The sequence below is a fragment of the Lytechinus variegatus genome, chromosome 11 (genome assembly GCF_018143015.1).
Source record: "Lytechinus variegatus isolate NC3 chromosome 11, Lvar_3.0, whole genome shotgun sequence".
Lineage (NCBI taxonomy): Eukaryota > Metazoa > Echinodermata > Echinoidea > Temnopleuroida > Toxopneustidae > Lytechinus > Lytechinus variegatus.
The window spans coordinates 1,396,989-1,406,564 of NC_054750.1; positions in this window are offsets into that span (position 1 = coordinate 1,396,989).

Consider the following 9,576-nt stretch of genomic DNA (forward strand, 5'->3'; position numbering starts at 1 on the left):
AAATACTTGCAGTTAATTGCAAGTTTTCGTTGCAATTGTACAATTGATAGATTATTTTGGATGTAAAAGAAATCAGTTTATACTCTTGTTGCAAGAAGAATATCAGTGGTTAAGTGCAAATATGTAATTAATTGCACAACATATGATTGGTTTGGGTGCCGCTAATAGATTTACAATTGATTGTAAAATTCTTGCAATGCCCCAATAGACTGTGGTTACAATTAAGTAAGAAGAAGGAATGGTTTCACGGAGAGTTAAGTGTGACATGAATTCAGACTTAAGTTACCACTTGCGTGTGTTATACAAGACATTACTGCATTGGTTTAATAGTGTATGATACCGGAAAGTCGTCAATGGGATTTTGTGTTGAATGCCATCTGTGTATTGCCCATTCAGCAATATTTTATTTTTTTATTTCCAGTTTCATTTCAACAGGGTAGCCTCTTCAGTTGACAAACTGCTATCACTGAGGGCGCTGCAAACTTTAAATCACGCATAATTCTTTGTGAAATGACAGACCAGGTTGGAAGATCAAAGTTTCTCGTATTTACAAGACCATTTTTCATGATATCTCAAATGCATGAATTCCAATTTTGTAAAAATACAAATAACTTTCCAACTGTGTGCTAAATTTTGCCAAAAAAAAAAAGAATTTTGGATTGAAATAGAATGTTTGAATTATGCACTGAAAATGATTATTCAAAGGATACTGTAATTGCTCTTAAGTTAAAGAGAGACTTGTTTTCAATTTTGCCAATTATCAAGCTTTTGCCTTAACAGTGAACATGAATACTCACTATGAGGATTGACTCTGGCAAAGTAGTGTCATTCTGTTGGGGATATGATGATGTATATGATGTAGCAAACAATGTATACTCCGTTAATCTTTGTTTTATAAACAAAAAAAAGTGGGAAACAAGAGAACATGTTATTATAGTGCAAATGTACAGAGAATATCAAGAAAAAAAAAGGTTTTGGATTTCCCTCCCACTTTTTGGAGGGAACCTTGCGAAGAGGATATTTGTATAAATGTACAGAGAGGACAGGATGTATAAATGTCGATAGTGAGAAGTGTTTGTATATAATGTTTATGTGTGTTGTATAAAGTTAATTGATCGCCATCCAATGGTTCCAAGTGTGTGATTGTCTCAATTGAGGGAGTAAAGAGTTTAATATCTTTTCTTATTGTCTTAACGGATAACTAATTTCTTGTGATTACATCCCCCCATGTATTGATTTATGACTTGGATAGTGTATTGCTCATTTTGTTAGAGTAGGGGAGTGGATAAAAGTTTGAAAAATGCCATGTTTAGTAGGGTTATATTCATAGCAAGGAATATGGACATTCTGTGTGTAGAATCCATTCTCATAAATCAAAAGATTGTTATTCCCACTGACAATTCATTTTTTTTCTAGCTCAGATTGAGATAATTTTTCCCGCTTTTGCATGTCACAACTCATTCATTGCAGTGTATTGTCTGCCCTCAATTCATGCACAGCATATGCATGTACTCACATAATACTATCTTGTGCTTTGTTATCAGAAAATGTTGAAGAATGATGTTGTCTTGGACTTGTTTTGATATGATGTATGCTGAAATATTTCTTGTACACTATCTGTTTTCTACACTTTGAATATAAAATCAGGTACTTTGCATATTTGCGGTGTATATTCGTTTAATATTCTCGACAGAGATTTATTTCAGTCAATTTTCCTGAAAGCACGTGAAGCTAATTGATAGCATGAAGCGGGGTGATAACGTGTTAAAACCCATGGGATTTTTTTTAATTTCCGTTTGAAATAGATAACATAATTGGGTTATTTATTGTTGCTTTCCTTTCAATATACACATGCACAAAATTTGTAATCTTCCACTTTTATTTCGGGAGGAATGCTTGTACTTCTACATGTGTATTTATAAGCATATCAATCACAAACATATCATCATAGACGTATCAGGGGACGATAATAAGCCATATGCTGTTAATCGTTTGGTTTTGATGTTTTTTAGATTCAGTCATGTTGTTTGGTATTTCATATAACATTCGTAATTCCGAAGCTGCGTTATTCCGAAGGTAGTAAGTCCGAAAATGAAATGAGGTTTGTAATTCCGGAGGTTCGTTAGTCCGAAAACAAAGTGAGGTTCGTAATTCCAAAGGTTCTTTAATCCGAAAACGAAATGAGGTTCATGATTCCGAAGGTTCGTTAGTCCGAAAACGTAATGATCAACGAACCTTATTTCGTTTTCGTACTAACGAACCTTCGGAACAATGAACCTTATTTCGTTTTCGGATTAACGAGCCTTCGGAACAACGAACCTTATTTCATTTTTGGATTAACAAACCTTCGGAACAACGAACCTTATTTCGTTTTCGGATTATCGAACATTCGAAATAACGAACCTTCAGAATAATGCCACAAATGTTCGGATTAACTAAAACCCTTTTATGTTTTCGGATTAACGAACATCGAGGTATAGGCAATTTACGTGTTTCGGAATTACGAAGTGTAACCGTTTATATCAACTACATGGGAAAAAATATATTATGAACTGAATTAAAAACCTGGATTACTAGTACAAGGGTAGATAGATGATTTGTTTTCATAAATACATATTCTATTGATATTAACAGCTTTCTTTCCCCTGAATTTTGTGGTAAGATGATATTAAAAATGTAATAAATGCTTTAAAAGTTACCCTGAATTGTACTTTCATATCGGACCAAAGAGAGATTTCTTAAATGCTTAGTTATTAATCATTTTTTGGAGAAAAGGTACACAATTTTCATTTTCTGATTGATGAAATGTTGAATTATTTTCTCAGGGAGTCAGATGGGGATATTCTTTGTTATTTGATTTGATACAATTTATCTACATGTAAAGTCACCCCTCAGTAGAAAAAATATCCAGAGTTTAAAAGAAAGCATAACTCTTTGTGTCATATATTTTGTTGGCTTACAGTAAGAACTATATTAAACAACCATATCAAAATAGATATTTATATCAGTTCACATTCTACTCCTGCCACACATTTTGGAGTTCAATTGGGTGAAAATTGTCTAATTTTTTTTCATGCTTATAAAACTTTGTATCATTTTCATAGAAAAGCCCACAATGTTTATACTACTAGTCTTGTACCAAATTAACACTTCTTTCATTATGTAATGTAGGTATGACGTATCCGTATTAAAAGCGAAGAGAAATTATTTTCATTTTTGTATACACAACACAAAAGAAGATAAAAATGTACCTTTATGAAAGTATATGACTGAGGAACATAGGAAGATTGACATTTTGATTTATGCTGAAGAATACTTGTATTTCATGATGTTTGACCGAGTCAACTGTTGTCAAAATTGAATCAAATATACATGTAGGCCATAATTCAAACAGTTGGAACCACTGTGACCTGCCACCCGAAAACCAACAATAATTTTTTGTAAGTGGCTGGTCACATGTTGATTATGAATGAAGGCAGAGGGCACCAACTGTCTATTTTTAATGGTGCAATGGCAGATTCCTTGGGCAAGATATCTAAAGAAGTAAAAATTATTGCATTTTGAAGAAAATATGTGTTTGTAGTGAGTTGTTATGATCATTTTTCACATATTCGCCCTGGTTGGAATGATGCAAATTTATGCGAAAAAATCAAGCTTTTTTTTCTGAATTGAACATGAGGACGTGATTCTTCAGCATAAACTGGTACAAAAGGGTATGACAATGATTTTTCAGAAGATTTCTTCTAAGGTATAAGCCAGTTCGTAGTTCCTTTCTGCGCATAATCAGAAGAAGGTCATTTGTACTAAAGTGACATGGTGCTTTAAAATCTAATGAGATAAGCACTAACTATGATGTCTTCATTATTCATATATTCTTTTGAATTGTCGTTTTCATTTACATCCACAAAAAACAACAATGCTTCCGCGAAAGACTGGTATTTCACAGTTTGTTAAGTACATTGTGCAACATGCTAAGAATATGCATTCAAAGTAGGAATGCAACAAATACCTTCATCAAGTGTTCATTGGTGTGCTATTCTAGTCACCTGGTCTATTAACTTTCTTCATCCTGCTATGTAAGGCAAGCTTACGTAATATCTTGCTTTGAAATCTGCCTATCATGATGAAAGTAATGAAAGGTCATTTGACCAAAATTGCCCATGAAGTAACTACGAACTGGTCTATTCACAGCAACTGAGAATGAAGGAATACAATCAGACAGATACTTCTTAGGGGAGCAATGTACTTTCAAAAGAACATACAGGCAGCAACTCTCTATTTAATATGATTGTCCCAAAGTTTTATATGCTTGTATTATGTTGTGCAAATATATTTAAGAAACCTGAACCAAATTAGAATGGCATAAATTATGATTTGATAGGTATGATTTCTGATCATTTTTTTTCTGTTGCTTGAGCATGTCCGATAAAACCAAAAATAGAAGAAAACAATAAGTGAATTTAATGTATGTCTTTGTACTTAAATATTTATCTTTTCAACTTTGCATGTTTTTTTTCCCAATAATTCAAATGACTGTTTCTTTCTATAGTAAATGCAATATTCTTTTTTTATTTGGAATTAGGAAGATCTTTTTTTCAAATAATACATGCATGTAGTACCCCCTCCCCATCGCTTCCACGTGGGAGAATAGAATAATTGGTCAGAGATTTCTTTGTACATGTTTGAAGGATATTTTGATGGCAAGAGGTGTATATATTGGATTATTGATTGTGTACATTTTGTGGAAGCATCATTACTAGGTTGGTTACTGCTTGGAAGAGGGAGTTTCAGAAAGAGTTACGTCTGACTTCAAAGTCATGCAAAAATTCTAAACCGCACATGATATTCAACATGCAATCTTGTTGATTGATACGCTATTGTGTACATCCCCTGAGCGTGATCCGACCAATGCGCTGATGCGATTTTAGACCCCGCGCAGTTTGGAATTTAAGTGCGACTTCAGACACACTTGGATCTTTGTGAAATACCCCCCCCCCCTGAATTGTTTCCAATCATTTATCATTAGTTATTGTGTTGAGGAGAATGTATTGTAAGAGAATATTTTTGGGTGCACTTTACAATTTCTGAAATAACTACTAGAGCTGTGTCAGCAGCATTCATTTATATACAAGTTCACCTTTTTAATAAAGACTTACAAACATTCACAGATATGACCCTTGCACGATTATCACTTCCTTTTTGGATTTTGACAAACACACCATTAGATAGAAATTCTATGAAAGACATATTTAAAAAGTTTTTTTTCAATAAAATAAAGTGCTAATATGCTCTTTAGGTTTTGCAAGCTTGATACAACTAAGCAATGGTTGAATGTTTGTTTAGTTTGGATTTGATGGGTTGGTGTTGCCATGTCAGTGAAAGAATATGAACAAAGTTTCTGTTTTATTTGACAAAATGGGTTTTGCAGGAGGAATTTTGATCAGATATTGGTTCAAGGCATCATTGGACCAAGATTAGGTACAGTATGTAGTACAGTAGAAAGAAATGGACCAAGTATAATTGACAACATCTGATACATGTCTTTCCTTCCCCTGCTGTTCAAATATAACAAATGATAACTAATAATGTAAGACATGTAATTGTAAATCAATATTTACATATCACCCATAATGGCATATCTGTGAGATACAGCATTACTGGCTCTCAGCAATTATGGCATCAACTTCATCATAGCTGTCCATGATAGTTAGCTGGCATGTGAACAATATCATTATGTAATATGTGTTAAACAAGGATGTAGCACGCATTATCATACATATATTGGTAACATGCTATTTTTTGATCACCTTCAATGTTGATTAGTGTGTAGTTGATTGTAGACCTCCGAATAACACCTAAAGTCAACCTATCCCCTAAATTAATCCGAACAGGATCATTACCATTATTGACCGGTGTTTATATGAAATTTGTTTATAGTCGAAGTTTACCTTGGTAATAAGTTGGTTTTAATATAATCAGAAAAAAATTATAGAGAAAAATTTTGGTGAAGGTTTGAAGAAAATCCGAAAGATAGCGTTATGAATTTTTATAGTTTTGATTTTGTAACATCTCGGCCCAGCAGCTCTATCTTACGTCATCACGTGATATATATTTTAAAACATGTCATATTCTAAGTGATTTTATTTGTGTGGTGGATTTATCCCTAGACACATCACTTCATACCCTCTTCTGTGCAAGTATTTATATTACTGTACATGATAATGGGAAAGTTGCTCGCATGTGAAGTCAAAAACTAAAAAGTTTAAGGATTCAAAACTCTTATTCTTTGACAATTTTTTTAAATCAAACCTTCACCTCAAATTTTCTCAAATTGTTCTGCTTTTATTAAAACAAAGGTATTGTCAGGCTGAACTTCGCCTCCATATGGCATGCATATATTCAAGTGCATCGGTAACATATTTATTCTTCCCTATTTGCCTCTGTATTTCCAGATGTGACTTGCCGTTAATTTCCTGAAGAATGTTTACGATGTTAACCTATTGACAGCCTACTTTCAGATTTAATCATCCACTACCCCTTTCCTTGCTGTCAGTAAAATAAAGCCAAAATGTTAAAAGCAAGAAACATTTCAATTTCCTAGTCTCTGGAAGATATATAGTCCCAGATGTGTCTATTTATGTAGGTATGTAGTGCAATATAAAATGTAAGATACAAATAGGTTTTTGCTATAATGAATATTTTTTGTTTGATACTAGTTGTCCTCAATTAAGCTTCTTTTTTGGTAAGCTTGCAAGGAAAATCTTTCATTGTTGTACAAAGCCACCTTTATATAAAGATGATTAAGGTTTAAAAAGTTAGTTAAAAAGCAGTGTTGTTACATTTCAAAGTGATGAAGATTTGTACTTTATTTTTGTGTGATCTAAATATTTTGATGAATGTGTAAACTGTAAACAAAAATACAAAAAGTGTGTTCAGAAATGCTATGAATGATTAAAAAGAAATAACAGTTTTGAATGCTGATTTGATAATTTTATGCGGACTTGGTGTTCTTTATTTTGTGTGAAATTGAGTGTCAAACAACCACAAAATCCCACCCTTTCAATTTGTTAAGATACAATGGCCCGAAGTCACAAAGGTGGTTTTTAAAACCATCGGTTGTACCCATGGTTTGTGCAAATTTCTTGTATAAATTAAGCTTATTTACCACGTATATTCCAATGATGATGCACACTTTTGTCACAGTGCGCCAAATTGATGCCTGTTGCCATGGTTAAGTATGCTATTTCATTCATGAGTCTACTGTTTTAATGAATCCACTCTTCAAACAGTTGATTTGTGAATAAAATAGCATAGTTAACCATGGCAACAGGCATCAATTTTGTGTACTGTGACAAAAGCACCAATCAGTAAATAAGCCTAATTTATATAGGAAATCTACCTAAACCAGGTGTTCAACCGATGTTTTTAAAAACCACCTTAGTGAATCCTCAATACAGAGAGGATCATTGTATAACAAAACATTTATACAGAATTGTGAAGAAGAGTTGTTCCCTCATGCTGTCATGGTTATTAAATCAAGGAGATATTTCCTGAAGCATCAGTGATTTTCACTGACTAACTTGTTCCAAGACGATCAAAGGCCAAGATTTCTGGTAGCTTTCAAAGATAGTTGGTGACATTCACTATTTGTAACCTCACTTTGGCAAAGCCCTTCCCCACTTAGACCGAAAGTGTCAGTCTCATTTGTCGTTCCAATGGACTATGTCTTGCTTCAGTAAACCTCTTCATATAGACTATAGTCATTCTTACACTACGTACAGGAATCCATGCCCCCCAAAACTTGTTTTTCCCCTTTAATACAACATTTTTCATAAAAATATGTCTATGACACCACCTTGGTTCTATTTCATAACAATATAATAAAAAACAAAAAACCAACCCCTGATTTGGGGGGAGGGGGGGGGCGTATTAGATTGAGCCTGTGGGGCATAGGTCCCTCACAATGCCAGATGGCTAGCTTTCTGTAAAGGAAAAACTCAAAAAGAAAAAAAAAATGTTTCAAAATCACAAACAGATTTCAGCTGTTCCCAGCTATACCCTTTCACGGTCCACTTATTGTTGCTTTTTCACAAAGTATGTTTCTTTCGTATGCAAGGTTGCAAAACTAGAATACTGCTTCTTAGTCAAATCAAAACCAAGGATTTCAGCTAGTCTTGAGCTGACAATTTATTCAGTGCTGATAACTTTTCTGAAACACCCCCCTACTATCTCCCTGCATATTTCTTACATCCATTTCACTTTATTTCTTACGTATCCCTTGTTTTATTTTCCTCTCACACTGGTTTCCCTCTCTTGTTGATGCTGTATTGGCTTCTCTTCCTAACACTATTGATTTCATGGTATACTGAAAAATGAGAAGAAAACTGATGTTTTCATGCAAAATACGAATTTCCAAAGTTTCAATTTTATGTGCTTTCTTTGGTATTGCTTTGAAAATACTGATTTCTTCACCAAAATACAGATTTACAGCTTTTTATATGGAAATATTCTTGTTCAGGTTGAGGTTGGCAGCTCTGTTATCAATCACTGTCATCTATTTTGATTCCAGAATCTGGGCACAACAATGAAATACAGAAAACATTTCCTGGAATATTAATATAGGGTATTTATATTGCGCACATATCCACCTTGTTACATGTAGGTGCTCAAGGCGCTCCTATATTACCCGGCTAAGCTAGGCGTTCATAGCGCACACAGCTTTTTAAGGAATTACTTCCTACCAGTACCCATTTACCTCACCTTGGTTGATTGCAGCACATTGTGAATCCGTTTCTTGCTGAAGGAAATTACGCCATGGCTGGGATTCGAACCCACGACCCTTTGTTTCAAAGTCTGAAGACTAATCCACTGGGCCACAACGCTCCACAATATTAATCAACTCCACACATCATAAAACACCAAATAAACATTTTCCATTTCATTGGGACATTTATGTACAAATATACAAATGTTACATTAAAATTCTTCCAAATCTTTACAAAATGTGATGACATGAACAGGGCCCTGTTGCATAAAAGTTTATGTATTGATTTATGTCATGATTTATGTCACGATTTACGTCATATAGCATAAATCATGACATAAACACAAATAATGACATAAATCCGTTGCATAAAGCTTTATGTCTGAAATCATGACATAAAATCATGACATAAATCCATTTGAATGACATAAATTTATGTCGTGATTAAAATCAAGACATAAGCGGCGGCTTTCCGCAATAAGTGACTTAAGGGTACTTTTACGATTATTTTCTATAATTGTGTCCTCTGTAATTTGATGATATTTTGAGTTTTACTTGGACTTTCGAAATAATTTTTGTGTCATTGGATAGCGTATGATGTATTCTTTCAATATTTGAAAAACTAACAATCATAAATATTTCCCTTATTTTTATAAGCAAAACTAGTCCCAAGCATAATAGTTAATGTGTTTACTTCGTTGAGGATAGGACATTTTCCTTCGAAGGATAACATAACTTATATCAACGCCACATATTTTTCAAGCACAACCCCTCCCTCCCAAAATAATGATAATAACTCTGACTTTCAGTCT